At 33.5% G+C, this 19,763-nt stretch overlaps 1 long non-coding RNA gene across 1 annotated transcript; it reads left to right on the top strand.

The window, feature by feature from the left end:
- The first annotated feature begins 16,645 nt into the window (after positions 1–16,645).
- Positions 16,646–18,171, top strand: LOC148762555 (uncharacterized). The gene is made up of 3 exons (XR_016026258.1): positions 16,646–16,724; positions 17,554–17,619; positions 18,090–18,171. It is a non-coding gene; the product is annotated as an uncharacterized LOC148762555 (long non-coding RNA).
- The last annotated feature ends 1,592 nt before the right edge of the window (positions 18,172–19,763 follow it).

Genomic DNA, 19,763 nt, shown 5'->3' on the forward strand with positions numbered 1-19,763 from the left:
ATTTTGAATGGAGGCATCAGTCCTTATCATAAATGCATCAACCTTTGTATGAATGCATCAGTCTTTGTCATGAACGCATCAGTCTTTGTCATAAATTGCATAAACATATCCTCCATTGAAGGCTTTTTCTCTGGCATAGGGGCTTTAAATGGAAATCTAGCGGGAAAGTTTGACTTAGCCACTGATGAAGACCCTTAGTTTTTATTCCATGAAAAATTAGGATGTTTCCTCCAACCAGGATTATAAGTGTTGGAATAAGGATTGTTTTGTTGCCTATTTCCAACAAATTGACAAAACTCTGAATAGATGTGACAATTGTCATTGTAATGTCCTTCCCCACAAAATTCACATGTCATAAAGGAGTTCTAAATAGCATTAACACTCAATTTATCTATTTTCTTTGCAAGAGAGGCCAATTATGTAGAAATAGTGTTCATCACATCTAATTATAAAAAATTTAATTATAAAAAAAATTTAAAAAATTTTTGAGGACTGGGGTAAGCCATGGCTTCCTCAAGGGGAGGCCGTGGCCTGGCAAAACCCCAACATGGGCCTTGACTCCTTCTAAGCGAGGCCTTTTCCTTTTTAATTTTAATTGTGTAGATAAAATTAAGGTGTGTTCATTTTAGTAGTTAACAATAAGGATTAATTCAATTCTCTATGGGATCGATACTCTCAAATGTCAATCTAGTGTTTCTTCTTTTTTTAAGTCCTTCGAGAGGTTGTTTTTATAAGCTTTGAAGTTAGGCCAAGTTGGATGGAGAAATAAGTCAATTTCAGCTAGAATTTCCTCACCAGACTATGTGAGTCGCAGTCTTGCCCAATTAATTAATAGAAATCGTAATTGCTCTAGGATCGCTACAATATTTCAACTTTGATATTATTTTTAACCACATTCCATACTGAACTGGGTGAAGTGGTAAATATAAAAGTTGTATATTTTTCTCTTATCTTTCCAATGGTTAAAGAATCACTTCATTTAAAGCTCTGTAGAGAAACTTATGGCCAAAATACCAAAACATATGCATTAAAAGTTTGCACCTTGAAATTGCTCTCCTTCTTCCATTAAAATTCTTCTTTCATCAAACACCTACAAAAGCACAAATAAATTAATAACAACCTATCTTAACCACATTAACACCAAATTAAGCATAAATTAACTAATATTAGATTGACTCACATAAAATTACTAATTTAAAATAATTAAATAAAACTTACTAATTTCTTTGAATTACTACAAGAACTAAACTAAATTGCTATCAAAATTAAGCTCAAATAACTCTATATCATAGAGTTATCAAAGGTTCTCAACATGAAGATTATGCTTTTGTTGGGATAGTGCTTTAGTGAGAGGATCTGCAACATTATCCTTAGTGGTTATACTTTCTCTACAAATGTCTCATATTTCAATGATCTCCCTGATCACATGGTAACGCCATAATACATGTTTGAATTTTTGATGAGACCTTGGTTCCTTTGCTTGTGCAATGGCTCCAATGTTATCAAAATACAAAGTATTGGATCAACAATGCTAGGAACCACATTTAGTTCAGTAATGACCTTCTTAATCCAAACTGCCTATTTCGCTGCCTTAGATGTAAAGATGTATTCGGCTTCAAGTGCAGAATCCACATATGTCTTTTATTTAGAACTCTTCTAACTCACTGCAACTCCATTGAGTGTGAACACATATCCACTTTGCGACTTGCTATCATTTTTGTCAATTTGAAAGCTTTCATCCGCATAAACCAAAAATACATCTTTAATTTTTCATAAGTACTTTTGGATGTTTTTAAAGCTATCCAATGACCTTCACCAGGATTAGCTTGGTATCTTCTCATGACACTTAGAACATAAGATACATCTGGTCTAGTACAAAGCATTGCATACATGATAGATCCTATTGCTGAGCATAAGGGGTTTTATCCATGCGATTTCTCTTTTCTGGATTCTTTGGACACATGTCCTTTGAGAGATAGATGCCTTGCGACATAGGCAAGTGTTCTTTCTTGGGCTTCATCATACTAAACCTTTTTAACACCTTGTCTATGTATGTAGATTGGAAGAGAACTAGCAACCTTTTAGATCTATCTCTATAGATCTTTATTCCTAGAATATAGGTTGTTTCTCCTAAATCCTTCATGGAGAATTGTTTGGATAGCCAAATCTTCGTAGATTGCAGCAATGGTATATTATTTCCTATGAGCAATATGTCATCAACATAGAGCACTGGAAAAATTATGGCATTCCTACTAGCCTTTTTATAGACACATGGTTCATCCTCACTTTTGATGAAGTCAAACCCTTTTACAACTTTATCAAAACAGAAGTTCCAACTCTGAGAAGCTTGCTTAAGTTTATAAATGGACTTTTAAAGCTTGCACACCATATTAGCATTAGCATTGAATATAAAACCATCAGGTTGTGTCATGTACACTTCCTCTTGCAAATTCCCATTAAGAAACGTCGTCTTCACATCCATTTGCCATATTTTAAGTTTGAATCTTAATTCACTAAAAATCATTCTTCATTTTAGTTGATCACAATATCAACCCCACATATATGTATATGCCTTATAATCCCATTTATGTTTCCAAGATCTACCTTGATTTGATCATTGAATACGATGCAGTATCACAATTCCTCAGAGTCATCCCTTTGTCCTCAATCATTTTTCATGCCTCTATATTGCTTTGTATCCCATCCTCATACTTATGTGACATGTTAGTCATGAGTCTAACTTAACTGTATAGCCATTTGCTCCTTAAGCTTTAATGTTTTCTCATTGCGAAAAGTCTTTCGAATTTATCACATCAGAGTATTCATAAGGTGGATACATATCCATATTTTATAGTTCAAGGTCTAATGCAGCGAACACTGTCTCATCATTAAAGTTCTACCCTTATCTATCGATCATAGCTCCCTTGCACACTTACTTATACATTCTTGGGTTACCTACAAGCCACTCATGGTCATCCAACTTTTGCCCTCTTATAGTAAGTCAAACTAATATATTCTCTTATGCTTTTCCATACGCTTCCTTAATAAAGTTTCACTCTTTCATACGAATATAACATCATTCTTCCTTAACCAATTTACAAATTGTACTTGAAATTGCAAGACTTAAAACTAGATTCTCCTTAAGTACTTTTCAATATTAATACTAATATCACTCTCAACTTATAGCTTCCTTTTTATAATCACATAACTTAGTGCTTGCTTTTACAAGATCCATGGCAGAATTTCTCTTGAGTATTTCCTTAGGGATATTTATCTTAAACTTATGTCTCACAACATGTGATCACTTAACCTGTAACTTAGCCATTTATGTGGCATTCTCTTCGAGGCCCACCCATGTGGCCTCCCCATCCAGGGCCCACTCCAAGGTATTGTTATATCTGTATCGATCCCCTTGGCTTCCTGGCCCTACAGGATCGCATACACCAAGTATCGAACCCCAGACCTTTTACTTCCCCCGAAGGGAACGCCTTTAACCATTTCAGCTTTAACTCATTCATATCGATACCTTCCAAAACCTTAAAACTCTAATTACCAAAACTTAGAATCAAGTTCAATGACCTTAGGTCAACTAGTGAATTCAATTTCACATCTGTCTCATTTTATTCATGCGTTCTAGACATGAAGTGTTCTTAGCACCGCGGCACGGTGGCTATTAGAGTTTACTTGATCAATGTTATTCATGTATATTTAAGGTTACTACACTAATCATTCTCAACCGTTTGGTTTCCCTTCAAGCTTACGTCACAATTTTCATAACCATTTATATCCGCTTGTACTTATCACATATAATAAGTAAAATAGATACTTTCAAATTCATCTCATCCTATTCAATCTAACCTGACTTAACCTAAGTCGGGGCCACGCAGTGTCAGTGTGGATTTCTTAAAACAACTTTAAAATCAAAAACTTTAAAATCCAGAGCTTTAAAATCAAAATCTTTGATCTTTAAACCATGCTCTGATACCAATAAAATTTGACTCAACCTCGCAGGGTATAATGGCATTCCATGGTACCTATCAGAGCACTCGGCAAGAGGTGCACTTCACTCCGAGACTCACAAGAAGCAGTCCATTCCCTCCTCTTCCAAGCTCCTAGGCGGAGAGTCATATTTCGTCATAGATCATATGCGAGAGTTCCCAGGAATAGGGTTATCTTTTCCTTTGCTCTGATACCAATAAAATTATCACGATCTGAAACTCCTATCGGGCCCGTGATAACCGCCGCGACGTTCCGATAAGCACTCATTACCCCGAATGTTGATCGAAATCCCGTGAGGCTTAGCATTAGCTTCCACATCTCCCCGGTGAGCGACAGTTATTAAATCTCGTATTTCAAGAAATCATAAGTTGTTTCCAAATCAAAACAATAAAATATTATTTTCTGGCTCATAGGGGCATTTTCGCCATTTTTTTTTCAAAAATACCGAAACCTACCAAAAACATGGTGTAAAAGATAAATATGTTCATACATACTTTAAATCAGATAACTGAAGTATAAAATTACTTTTACAGTGACATATGAGCCCCCAACTGACCAAGAAGGTGTAGGGCTATGAACCCTTACTTTCTAGGATGTAACTCCGAGATTAATTCTCGTCTTAATCAACTATCAACAAACTGTCCTGAGCTTGAAAATTGGATAGAAAAAGGGGTAAGATTATGATTACATAATTTCAGTGAGTAAACAGACACCATCTAAACTATCTAAAGGCGAGTAAAAGGAGACAATTAAAAATAATTCATTTAAGCAAATTTTTCACAACACGAATACTCATTTCAACCAAATAATCAATATGGCTCGTGAATTTCTCAAAACTTGACTCATGCCAAATCCTGTACTCGGGGACACCTGGACCAAGGGTATCCAACCGAGTCCGCCAAGACTGTCAAAAATTTTATATAATCATAAAACTTGTTTTTATTTTGAAAAAAAAACAGTCGTTTCTTGACGTTGACTGAGTCTCACTTCACGTGATGGTTAACGTGAAGTGTACTCAAAAAGCCCACCTCAGGAGATACCCTATGCGCCTCTACGATCGAGATGAGAATATAAAGGAGTTTACTGTGCCCCTCTAATAGGCTGATCCACGGAACCCCGCCACTGCAGTAGCTAATCTTTATTTTATCTACCACCTGATTTATAAAATCCTTATCTGCATGATATGGAAATTTATCGCAATCTAGCCTCTCAAGGCTGAATACATAGTATATATAATTTTGATACAAATACCGACTTTGCCATTCATGCTCACATATTGTTATAAGCCATATAATTTAAAAAATAATTTATAACACAAGCAGGCAGTCTCCAATTACTCTATTTTCAAAACCAGTATTCAATTTTCCAAAAAATTTATAAAATCACAATTTCTCCTAAAACATAGCAATTTACCATTTAAGCCAATTTTCTATAAAATCACACAATTGTATAAAACTACTCTAGATAATTAAGATGATAATAAGTTTACTCATAGTATTAGGAGTAGAAATACTCTTATTTTTAGTTTATGGGTACAGTACTTTACCCGTATCCAATGGCTCACCACTTAGCCATAATCCATGACACATATTCCAATTAAATTGTGTCTAACAGTCATAAGCTATTTCAGGCTCCATATATATGCATGATATGAAATGAAAAATGCACTGGTAGCCATCTAGACCCGGTATTGGCCTAAGTCGATTTTTTATTCGATAAATTGGCCAATGCATCCAATTTCACTCCAACTTGCTTTATTTCTTTTCCAATCCCTCAATTCACCAAGCACAACTAATTAACACAGAATTAGGCAAAATTTATCTTCACTTTTCTTCTTGGAACTTTCGGCCAACAATAGTACACTAACTCCATGATTTTTCCTACTTAATTTTCTCTCCATAATTCATTAATTCCTACACCAAAAACTATTATTTCTTAATCAAATCACCTAGAATAACATCCCATTCTTCCTCGTTACTCACTTAGAGAATTCGGCTATTGATGGGCACCAAATCTTTGGTGGTTTTCTTCACTTGTTTTCATGCTACACATCATCAATAACCTAAAAACACTAGCATACCTAAAAATCAAACCAATCCAAGATCATTCTCTCTTCATACCCATTTTGACCAGCCATGAATTCATCATGCAGACATGTAATTTAACCATGGAAATTAAGGGAAAATGCATGGGTAAGGTAAATCACTAGCAAAATAAAAGAAATTTTACCTTTGCTTGATCAAATCCTTGAATTCCAACACTTTCTCTTTGATTTTTTCCACCTAGGGTTTGTTCTTCCTTGGTTTCTCTTCTCTTCTGGTTTGGCTGATCACTATGGGAGAAATGGGCTGATTTTTTACCTTTTTATAAAGAAATAATAAAATAATAAAAACATGACACATGGCATTTCCTTATTGGTTCAAATTTTAAATATTTGACTTTTAATTCTTTAATTCTCCACCACACATTTCTCATGTTTATCCATTTCTATGATGAATAAAATCTCTTAGTCTTGACAAGTGTCGGGGGTAAAAATTTATCGATTTGCCCCCGGGGTGGCAAAATTACCATTTCGCTCCTATACTCTAAATTATATCGGAATTAAAATTTTTTACTTCTAAACTTTAAATCATACTCCAATACTCAAATCATACTCAAATAAGTCAAATGGGGCCAAAAAAATCTTTTCTAAAAATTCTCATTTTGTCCCCAAGTGGCAAATGACTATTTTGCCCCTAGATAGTGAAAATTTTGGTTTGACTCCAAATTGATCCTCAAACTCCGAATTACCATTTTGAGTCATCCCTGAACTATGAAACTCTTAATTTTACCTTAAAATTCCTATTTGAACTAGTTCGAGGCTTAATCGACTTAATGGTACCATTAGGGGCAATAGTGTCTTTTAATGATGCCTCGAACTTCCTAAATATGCAAACATTCTATTGAGCATGTAAATGACGTCGTAATTATTTTATAGAACAGGGTTTGACAACTTAACTGATAAAGGTAAAAGGTAAGCTTACTCCACCACCTTCAAAAGAGCAATCACTAGTCCTTGGTTTATAGCCACCACCTTCAACTTATCTTGATTTTGAGGTTGAGGAACAAGTGTCATTACTTTCTAATTCACACTTTAAGTTGTTTCCATGGAAACATAAATCAAGATGGTTAAGTCTTTTTAAGGTGATCAAGGTCTGATCATGTGGGATAACGGATATAGAAAGTGAGGCCACTGGAACACTTATGGTTAATGGACTAAGCCTCAAGCCATATGTTGTGGATGATGAGCTGAAAAATGAGGTGCCATAGTCAAGTTAGCGACTATAAAGAAGCACATCTTGGGAGGTAACCCAATTTTTTAAAATTCTTACTCTTTTTATTTAAAGTTATTTTTTTAGATTTTCCCATTAATTTGTTTTTGTTCCTTTCTTATTTAGATTTTTGTCACCTTAGTGGATCCTCCCAACAAATTTGGATATAATGAGGATAAAGAGGAAGATTAGATGATCTCTACTACCCAAGGGAGTATTCTTGACTTTTTTTCTTTACTTTTTAACATTAAGGATAATGTTAATTTTAAGTTTAGAGGGGAAGTTTAAAACTTTAAACTTTGCTTTTTATTTTGTGCATTTCATGCTATTAGTTTTAAATTGAGTAAGTTGTTTAGTTTTAAAGTTTAACAAGTTTTTGTTCTTTGAAAATGTTGGCTATGATGATTAGTTGCACCAATTGCTTTGATTTACTTATCCAATGAAGAAAAATAGTTGTCTTGTTATCTTATGCTCCTAGTAAATGTAAATATTGTTTGAGTATTATGTTGAACATTGTTGTTGAGCATCATTATAGAATGTGAATTTCCACTATATTGAGCACATGTGCTTTGCTTTGAATAATTGTATTCATTTCGAGAATGTTTATGTAAGTGTACATTTTTGAATAAAGTCTTGAGTTCTAGAATTTGTTTTAACTTCTCTCGAGGTGAATTCTTAGGCTATACTTAGTTAGGGAAATGACTTAGGCCATTGTTGGACCAATTGAGCCTTCCGAGCCATCGTGTTATATTTTTTATCCTTAGTCATCCTTTTTTAGCCTAAATTTTCTCTTATATTTGATTAAACACATAGTAAATAGCCTTAACCAAAATACATAAATAAAAAATAAATTTCCACTTTAACACCCATCACTCCTAAGTATGTAAATCATTTTAGGGAGTTTAGTGAGCTAGAAATGAAGACAAAGGTAGAAAAGGTAGAAGTGGAGAAAAAAAATTCAAAGATCATGTAGGATTCACCCCACCACTTAACATTAAAAAGAAACACGTTTAGAGGTGTTGAAAAATGAATGAAAAAAGAAAAAGATGAAAATAAAAAAGAATAACATGTTTGATGAATGTGAAGCCTGAAAAAGGAAAAAAAAAGGTGATTGGGAAAAAATAAGAAATAAAGTTCATTATAGATTCTAGAATGATTATGTGCTTAGGGTGATTTCTATCAAGCCCGGCTCTACAATATATTTATTATGCCATTCTTACATAAGAATGCATGTTTGCTTACTTGGATACCTCGAAAATCGTTAAAGGACGGTAATGTACCAAATGGTACAATTAAGTTGAATTAAGCCTCGAACTAGTCCAAATAGAGATTTTAAGATAAAATTGAGAATTTTAAAACCCCAAAATGACTTAAAATGGTGATTCGGAGTTCGAGGACCAACTTGGAGTCAAATTAGAATTTTCATGATCAAGGGGCAAAATGGTCATTTTGCCACCCAAGGTTAAGATGTGAGTGTTGGATGAAATTTTTGACTAAGATTGATCATTTGGAGTATAATTTGAGTTTGAGAAGTGAAGAATTTTAATTTCGGCATTTTTTCGAGCATAAGGGTAAAATAGTCATTTTGCCACCTAAGGGCAAAATTGTAATTTTACATCACCCAATACTTGTCCAGCATATGGATTTTACCCAATACTATCATGGATAATTGAGAAAATTTAAGTGGTGGAGAGAGATTGCTTAATGGGTAAGTATGACACATGGACCAATGGAATGGTGACATGTGTCAAATTTTCATCCATTTATTATTTGGCTTAAAAATCAGCACAAAATCAGCCCATTTCTCTTCATATGGCCGGCCAAAGCAAGAACAAAGGAAGAAAAGGAAGAACAAAACCCTAGGTGGAAAAATTCAAGGGAAAAGTGTGAAAATTCAAGGAAACAAGTGAAAAAAAGGTAAGATTTTTCAATTAAGCTTGTGATCTATCTTTCTTAAGCATTTTTCTTATTTTCCATGGTTGAATCACAAGATATCATGAAGGATAGTGTGCTGATCAAACCCTAGGAGAGAGAATTTGATGATGATTTAGATAGATTTTTAAGATATATGGATGTTTTTAGTTGTTTATGGTGTTAAGTGTAAGAATTAAGCTTGAAATTCACATATTCCTCATGAGTTCATCATTGGCCGAATCTTCCTTGTAGAGTGTTAATGGTGGATTTGATTTTATTTCAAGTAAATTGGTTAGGAAATGATGAATTATGGTGAGAAAATCAAGCTTGAAAAATTATAGTGTTGATGCATCCACCATGGCTGAATTTTCCAAGAGAAAATGTGAGGATGATTTTGCCATATTTCAAGTTATTTAATTTGTGTTTGATGGTTTGGAGAATTGGAAGAAAAATTGGAGTTAATTAGAGTTAAATTGGATGTATTGGCTAATTAATCGGGTGATAGATCGAATTAGGCCAATACCGTCTTATTTAGGTACACAATTGAATTTGTGTAGAACATCGTGTTTAGACAATAATCCAAACAATTCACATCCCATTTCATGCATTAGTATAAAGCCTGAATTGGTTTTATAACAATTTAGCACAAAGGTGGTAAATTGCTTGATTTTGCATTATGTTTAGGTGGTGAATCCTCTGAAAAAGGGCAAAGAAATTGCATCCGAGGATAAATAGTCAAAGTACTCCAAAAATTCAAACTCCTGATATAGTGAGTAACCTTATTATCATCTTGATTATCTGAAGTGAATTTTAATTCGTTTTTTTGATTTTATGGAAAATGAGTTTAAATGGTAAATTTTTAGGTTTTATAAACAAAATGTGTTTAAATGAGATGATTTTATAAAATTGTCTTGGAATTGAAAGATGGTTTTGAAAATGGAGTAATTGGAGACTAATTGCTGTGTTATAAATCATGGTTTGAATTAAATGGCTTATGATAATAATTGCATGAATGGCTGAATTGGTATTTGTGTTGAAAATGTATGAACTCTTAATTTGCCTTGAGAGGCTGTAAAATAAAATAATTGCCATGTCATGTTGTTGAATTTTATTGAATTGGTGGGTTATATATTGGTCGCTGTAGTGGACGGGTTCCGTGGACTAGCCTATTAGAGGGGCACGATAACCCTAATATATTCATACTTCAGTATGAGAGGCGCTGTTGGATAACTCCTGAGGTTAAAACTTTAGAGTTCCCTTCACGCCAAACCACCACGTGAGGGTGAACTCAGCCAACGCCAAGGTACAACTATGCTTTCAAAATAAAAACATGATTTATGTATACATAACTTTTTAATAGCCTTGGCGGTCTCGGTTGGGATAGCCCTCAGCCAAGGTATCCTTGATAACTAAGTATGAGAATGATTTTGGCACGAGCCAAAGTTTTAAGAAATTCATAAGCCATGTTGATTACTCGATTTATATGAATTGATTTTATTTTGTTGAAATGAGTTGAAAAGTGATGAATTGCAGTATGTTAACCTATTTTATCTGTCTTTATTTACTCAGCTTTAGATATTTTAGATGGTATTTGTTTACTCACTAGGATTATATAATCTCACTACCCTCTTTTCCACCCATTTCAAGCTCAGGATAGTCCGTAGATAACTCATTTCGTTGAGGGCTACAGTTAGACTTGCATCCTCAAAAAAAAAAAACTGTAGGTTTACCTCTTTTGATACTTTTGGTCATTCGTGGGCCCACGTGTCACTGTAAATTAAATTTTATACTTTGGTTATCTATATTACAGTATGTATGAATTTATTTAGCTTTTACGTTACAAAAATTATTTACTGGAAACTCTATAAATATTGTTTTATAAGAAAATAGAATATTTTATTGAATATTTTTATTATATTCAAATAGTCATAATTTCACTTTAAATGAATGTTTTAAATATCTAAACTTATTTTTGATTATGAAATATGTGTTTTCCACTTGTGTACTACATTTTTAGCTGGTTTCGAGATTTTTGAGGAAAAATGACCAAAATGTCCCTGTGTGACAGAAATAATTTTTTTTATTGATTTAAGTTGGAAATAGCTTAAAATCTTTTAGAATATGATATTTGGTAACGGTTACTCACAGAGGAAATGAGAAACTGATATTAAAGTTTTGCAGGGTTCCGGTTGACATTTCAGGTAATGAGTGTCAATCGAGATACCGCGACGGTTGTCACGGGCTCGAGGGGAGTACCAGGTCATGACAATTAGAGTGGTATCAGAGCTTTTGGTTTTAAAGATTAGAGATTTTGGGTTTAAAGTTGTTTTAAAAACCACAGTGTCAGTGTGGCCCAAGTTAAGTTAAGTTAAGTTAGGTTTGATAGAATAGAATAGGTGCATCTGCATATAGAATTTGAAGTTGTTTAGAGTCGTTCTGTTTCTTCTTATAGATCTTATGGGAGCATAAGTCATAGACAGGGAGCTATATGAATTCCTGTTCCCAGTAATCCACTTCCTTGTTAATGTCATGCAAAGGTCAGAAGTAAGGCCGTTGTCCGAGTTTAAGATGCCACTCGTGACCCGAGCCAGTGTTAGAGAGATCTTAAAACGAATGCTCTTAATGAAAGATTAATGAAATGATATATCCCTCCGATTAAGGATAGGGAAATTTGGAGTTGGACTAATAGGCCGTGATAATTTATTCATTTGGTGGAGTTATAATTGAACTCATGGTTGTCAATTGACAAAAAATTTGGGGACTATGGATTGTATTGGGGTTAATATAAAGGAGCACGTGTGATAATGGTAATAAGGGGCGCACTTTAATTAGAATGAATAATGATGGTTGTAATTCACTTGGAGTGTATAAATTAAGCATTGAGGTAATAGTAAACCCATACTTATGTGCATGAAGATAAGAACACTATGTTAATTGAGCTTGTTATGCCCATATAAAAGTGATGTTGGGATTTTGAAATATTTTATATGTGAATATGTGTTGAATAGGTACAGCAGCTTAGAGGGAACTATTGTTGATTTCAATTAAGCGATTGTGATATTTTAAGAATTGATTGGACCTATTGTAGTTCATGGATATAAGCACATGAATTAACTCGAGAGTGAGTATCAATGATTACTATAATTGATGTGTGGTTATGAAGTAAGAAGTTAGTAAACAAATATGCTCTAAGGATGAGCTTGAACTTTGCTATGCATAACAGGGGGAGACAAGGGATTAAAGGATTAGATGTGGAATTGGCAGCTTGAGGTTAAATGACTTGGAAATGTCAAATCTAGTCTAAGTGCCATATGAAGTTCTATAATTGAGACTGGTATACGAATTACTTGAAAGATCAATTTAAAAGTTTATTTGGTTCAAAGTGTGGCCTATGATACGAATGATCAGTCTTGAAGGTGATCTCTCCAGAGTAAGGAATTTAGAAAATGTTGATGTTTGGATATACTCTAAGAGAGAGAACTTCTGCATCCTAAGTTTAGGACAACTTTGATCTTATGATCGCAAAGGCAAGGTGTAATAACTAAGTAAATTATTCACTTAATAAATGTGATTATTGATGAATAAAGTCAAGATCTGAACATTTAGTGGTATACAATTTGATAATTATGTATTTTAGAGTTATTTGGAGACAATTCCTTCATCAAATTTGCACTAAATGCTATGGTAAAGGCATATCAATGTTAATATGGAAACGTATCCATGAATGATCTTAACATACCACCAAAGGAGAATTAAACATGTTGAAATTAATTTTTAATAGTGTGCACATGATAGAAAGCTAGTTTGTAGGTTGTAGTTTTCATGATCATGAAATATATAAAGATTATCAATATATGGACATACACTTGGAGTTGTAATTTACAAGTTTGAAATATTTAAGATATGATTAAATGGAATTAGCATTAGTTAAGGTACGTAAATCTTTTAATTAATTTCTGTGGAGTATGCATGATAGTAGAATGGAGGAACATAGTGTCGTGATAATATATGGTGAAGTTACTATACAATATAGAAAGAGTATTCTAAAGTGGGATTTATTAATTGTTGACAAGTGTTATAGGATGAGATAAATTTGAAAATATCGACTTAACCTATTATATGCGATAAGCACAAGAGGATATAAATGGTTATGAAAATTGTGACGTAAGCTTGGAGGGAAACCAAACTATTGAGAATGACTAGTGTAGTAACCTTAAATATAGATGAATCACATTGATTAAGTAAACTCCAACAGCCACCATGCCGCGGTGCTAAGAACACTTCATGTCTAGGACGCATGAATAAATTGAGACAGATGTGAAGTTGAACTTACGAGTTGACCTAAAGTCATTGAACTTGATTCTAAGTTTTGTTAACTGGAGTTTTAAGGTTTTGGAAGGTATCAATATGAATGAGTTAAAGCTGAAATGGTTAAAGGCATTCCCTTCGAGGGGGGAGCAAAAGGTCTGGGGTTTGAAACTTGGCGAGAAGGTCCTACAGGGCTTGTCATGCCTCCCTTAGGTGCGGGGTTCCGAGTAAGTCAAGTGATGGGGATCCAGACATAACAATACCTTGGAGTGGGCCTCGAAAGGGATGCCACGTAAATGGCTAAGGTACGGGTTAAGTGATCACATATTATGAGACATAAGTTTAAGATAGATATCCCCAAGGAAATACTCAAGAGAAGTTCTGCCATGGATCTCGTGAAAGCAAGCACTAAGTTATGCGGTTATAAAAAGGAAGTTGTAAGTTTAGAGTGATATTCATATTAACATTGAAAGGTACTTAAGGAGAATCTAGTTTCAAGTTTTGCAATTTCAAGTGCAATTTATAAATTGGCTAAGGGAGAATGATGTTATGTTCATATGAAAGAGTGGAGCAAAGGATGATTGAAGTTGACCTTGATAATGAAGTCAGATAATGAAACTTTCCTAATATATTATGTAAAATTGGAATTCGAAAATGCTTGAGGCATACATGATTTAAATGAGTCTGAGTCTTAAGTGACAAATCAATATCATAATGCAATAAGGATACAATATATGTAAGAGGCATGAAAGATAATCGAGGAATAAGGATGACTCTTAGGAATTATGGTATTGCATAACATGCAATGATCAAGTCAAGGAAAATTTTTGAAGTATCAATGGGATTATAAAGCATACACGCATAATAGATTATAATTCAATGGAGATGACATTGTGATGCAATGATAAATAGTATAAGGAAACTTAAGCATATAATTGGAAATGATAAGAAGAAAGCATAAGTATGTAAATGATGTGGAACTATGCACAGTGATGATGAGAATTTGTATGAATTATGAAGATTATTCTATTGAATCTTGGTTATGGATGGGAATGAACAAAGAGAAATTAGTTTGAAGGCATTTGAAAACAGAGACCCGTATACATAATGAGGAATATGGACATTTGAATGTGCATGTATACGTATGTGTGGAGTTAGTGATGTACCCAACTAAAATGAAGAATGGTTTTAGTGGTTTGAGATTTGAACTCAATATATTTGATGAGTGTATTGGTAATGTAACAATTAAGAATCTTATCAGAATTCAATTTATGGTAACCTAAGGAATTTTGGGGAAATAGTTAAGGGAATGTAATCTATAGTGCGATTAAGCCATATAAGATGGACTAATAGGATTAAGAAGATTGAAATTTCCTAAATACAAGGTAAACATGAAGTATGTGGAAATAATTGAAACCATTAATCTTCCCTAACGCTGAGGATATGTACAGGAATGAGTATGGCATGTTAATGATGCCATAAACTACACAATAATGTATGAGGATAGGATGAATGAATGAAAGTCGAAAAGTTTGATATGGAATAATGTAAAACCCGACCCTATAAATACATGTCATGACATAAATGCACTGAGTAGTATGTTATTATGCTAGGAAAAGCACCTAAGAATGGACAAAACTCGGTACCGTACCTAATGGTACACTTGAGTTGATTTAACCTCGAACTAGTTCAAATAGGAATTGTAGGATGAAATTTAATATTTTATAGTCAAGAAATGACTAAAAAAATGATTGTTCAGAGTTCGAGGGTTAATTTGGGGTAAAATTGGAAATTTTGATATTCAAGGGCAAAATCGTCATTTTGCCACCTAATATAATAATTTGATCATGGAGTGAAATTTTTGACCAAGATTAACTTTTTGGAGTATATTTTAATGATAGGAAGTGAAAAAGTTTAATTTTGGTGATTTCTTGAGTGTAGGGGCAAAATCGTAATTTTGCCACCCACGGATAAAATTTGAGATTTTGAGAGAATTTAGATCAAATTTGACAAATTGGAGAATGGTATGAGTATAAGGGATGAAAAATATGTCTATGGGCAATTTTTCAGTTTTTTGGGCAAAAATGTAATTTTTCACTTTTACGGGGGCAAAAGTGTAAATTTCAAAAATTACTCCACCGAGACTTTGGATAAGTCTGAGAATTTTATCTAAGCTATGGATATGTGGGACAAGTGTATGGTGAAAATTTGGAAACAAATGGATGAAATTTTAAAAATGGGCCAATGGGAAAGTGACACGTGGCATTTTTAAAAATGAAATAATATTATTTTAATGAAAAGTCAGCCCATTTAAACCCATTTTAAGTGCTGGCCGGCCATAAGGAAGAACAAGAGAGGAAATAGAGAGGAAAGGAAGAAAAAAAGAAAAACCAAAGAGAAACAAGAAAATTCAAAGGGAAATTCGCGGTTTTCGACCGTTTACGCGTCTAACGGTAAGATTTTTCGATTTTAGCTTGATTTCTACCTTTCCTATACCTTTATTTCCATTTAGCATGCTTGAGGAGAGAGATCAAAAAGTGATATCAAGGCCTGGACGAAATTCTAGGGGAGAGAAATTGAAATTTTTAGGTTTTGATTTTTAGTTAAATTGATAGTTTTAGTTAGTTAAATGTGTTTAGAAATTAAATTGGGCAAGAAATCATTAAATTTTCACAATACCCACTCTTGACTGGATGCTCAATGCTGTACAATGATGATGAATTGATTTTATTCTAAGGAAAATGAAGAGAAAATGATGAAAAATGATTAAACGTGATAGAAAAACAAAGTAGAAAATTAACCGACTTAATGTCCCATTTTTTGCCGAATTTTCCAAGGAAGGGAGTGAGCTGATTTTGTTGTTTTTAGAAGGTTATTGGCTGATATTTAATGGTTAGAAATGTTGGAGAGAGAATGGGATGATTTAGAGCTAAAATGGAGCGCGTTAGCAATTTATCGGGCAAAGAGCCAAAAATAGGTTAATACCGCGTTTAAGCCGGTTTAGGCTATTGCATTTCATACCATGCATTAGTATAGGATTTAAGTTAATTATATAGTGATTTAGCATCAATGTGATGAATTGTGTAAATTTTTGTAATGTGTCTAGGAGGAGAGCCTTCCGGAAAAGGCAAAGAAGTCGTACCCGACGAGTAGTGATCGGGGCGCTTAGAAAGCTTTTAGTTTGTACAAACGGTGAGTAAACTTATTATTATTGTAAATTATTTAGAGTTTATTTTTAAATGCCCTTTATGTATTTTATGAAATGAAAACGGGATTTTTGATGTTTTAGGAATAAATGTGATAAATAAAAATATATTGTATTGATTATGAAATTGAGTAATTGGAGGCTGAAAACTGACTTGAAAAATATATATTTTCCTAGGAATGGCTTATGAGAAATGAGTATATGTGGCTATATTTTGTGAGTGCATTTGGGAAATTTATGTAAGTTGATTTTACTATGCAGGCTGGATAAATAAATAAAAGCCACGTTATATTGTCGAAATTTTATTAAAATTGGTGGGTTAGTCACTGCAGTGACGGGTTTCCGTGGACTGCCTATTAGAGGGGCACGGTAAACCCAGTTATATAGTTACTCCGGTTGTAGAGGCGAGGAGGGTAACTCCCGGGGTAGTATTAGAGCTCACTTCACGTCGAACCGCCACGTGAATGTGTAACTCGGCCAACGCCAAGGAACGGCTGGTTTTAAAAAAAAAAATGTGTTTCACGTGTGAATATTTTAACACCCTTGGCGGACTCGATTAGATACCTCGGCTAAGGTATCCCTGAGGATTAGTTTTGGCTTGAGCCTTGTTTTAATAAAAGACATAAGCCTTAACAACTGTTTTGATAAATTACAAATATTTTATGGTTTAAGAAATAAATTGGAAACATTTTGAAATGGGTTGAAATTTGTTGTTTAAACTTGCCTCCATTTTACTCACCTTTAGATATTTATGATAATGTCTGTTTACTCATTGGGATTGTAAAATCTCACCCAACTCCTTTCCACCCATTTCAGGTTCAGTATAGGCTGTAGATAGCTGATCTCATCGAGGACTACCATTGGATCTGCATTTTCCAAACTGTAGGTTCACAGTCCTCTTTACTTTTGTTTATTCGGGGGCCCTCTTGTTATTGTAAATTAAATTAAATATTTTAGCTTACTGTATTTCAGTATGTATAAATTTATTTAGCTTTTACGCTATAAAAATTATTCACGTATAACTCTATAAATATTGTTTTATAAGAAAATAGAATATTTTCCTTAATATTTCTTTTATTTTCTTATTATATTCAAATAATCGTAATTTCGTTTTAAATGAAGATTTTAGACTTTTAAACTCATTTTGAATATGAATTATGTGTTTTGTACTTGTATATTACGTTTTAGCCAGTTTTCAAATTTTTGAGAAAAAAATGACCAAAATACCCATGCGTGGCGAAAATTTTATTTTGATTGTTTTTGATCTAAAATAGTATATATTCTCAAAAAAGTCGATATTTAACAATGATTGCTCACAGGAAAGGAAAGAAACTGATATGTAAGCCTTGCAGGATTTCGGTTGGCATTCCGGATAATGAGTGTCAATTGGGACATCGCGGCGATTGTCATGGGCTTGAGGGAGGTTCCGGGTCGTGACAAATGAAGTAATAAGATAGTGATTGGTATACCTAAATTGGTATAAAATGCGATCGAAATTGATATGATTGAGATGGAGTTATGGTTCAAGTTTAATGATAGTAACAGAAGCATGCTTGGTGTCTCGATATAAGATATCATAATTGTGAAGGTTACTGTTGATCTGATTTTAAAGGATAATAATAGACATAAGTGAAGTACTCAAGTTAAATTGGAGGTAAATGAGGTGAACAAATCGAAATTCCCTATAAAGGGGAGGACATAAGAAGTCGAGCATTTGATGAGAAAACAATATCCCTATCTTTTCTTTGAGTTCAGTAAATAAAATTTTGAGGTCAAAATTTTATTTTAAAGGGGGTAGTGTTGTCAAGCCTGGCTCTACAATATGCTTATTATACCATTCTTACATAAGAATGCATGTTTGCTTACTTGGGTACCTCAAAAATTGTTAAAGGACAGTAATGTACCAAATGGTTCAATTAAGTTGAATTACGCCTCGAACTAGTCCTAATAGAGATTTTAAGATGAAATTGAGAATTTTAAAACCCTAGAATGACTTAAAATGGTGATTCGAATTTCGAGGACCGATTTGGAGTCAAATTGGAATTTTCATGACCTAGGGGTAAAATGGTCATTTTGCCACCCAAGGTTAAGATGTGAGTGTTGGATGAAATTTTTGACTAAGATTGATCATTTGGAGTATAATTTGAGTTTGAGAAGTGAAGAATTTTAATTTCGGCATTTTTTCGAGCATAGGGGTAAAATAGTCATTTTGCCACCCAAGGGCAAAATTGTAATTTTACATCACCCAACACTTGTCCAGCACATGAATTTTACCCAATATTATCATGGATAATTGAGGAAATTTAAGTGGTGGAGAGAGATTGCTTAATGCGTAAGTATGACAAATGGACCAATGGAATGGTGACATGTGTCAAATTTTCATCCATTTATTATTTGGCTTAAAAATCAGCACAAAATCAGCCCATTTCTCTTCATATGGCCAGCCAAAGCAAGAACAAAGGAATAAAAGGAAGAACAAAACCCTAGGTGGAAAAATTCAAGGGAAAAGTGTGAAAATTCAAGGAAACAAGTGAAAAAAAGGTAAGATTTTTCAATTAAGCTTGTGATCTATCTTTCTTAAGCATTTTTCTTATTTTTCATGGTTGAATCACAAGATATCATGAAGGATAGTGTGCTTATCAAACCCTAGGAGAGAGAATTTGATGATGATTTAGATAGATTTTTAAGATATATGGATGGTTTTAGTTGTTTATGGTGTTAAGTGTAAGAATTAAGCTTGAAATTCACATATTCCTCATGAGTTCATCATTGGATGAATCTTCCTTGTAGAGTGTTGATGGTGGATTTGATTTTATTTCAAGTAAATTGGTTAGGAAATGATGAATTATGGTGAGAAAATCAAGCTTGAAAAATTATAGTGTTGATGCACCCACCATGGCCGAATTTTCCAAGAGAAAATGTGAGGATGATTTTGCCATATTTCAAGTTATTTAATTTGTGTTTGATGGTTTGGAGAATTGAAAGAAAAATGGAGTTAATTGGAGTTAAATTGAACGTATTGGCTA

This window comes from Theobroma cacao, chromosome 5, assembly GCF_053813885.1.
Source record: "Theobroma cacao isolate CCN51 chromosome 5, ASM5381388v1, whole genome shotgun sequence".
Taxonomy (NCBI): domain Eukaryota; kingdom Viridiplantae; phylum Streptophyta; class Magnoliopsida; order Malvales; family Malvaceae; genus Theobroma; species Theobroma cacao.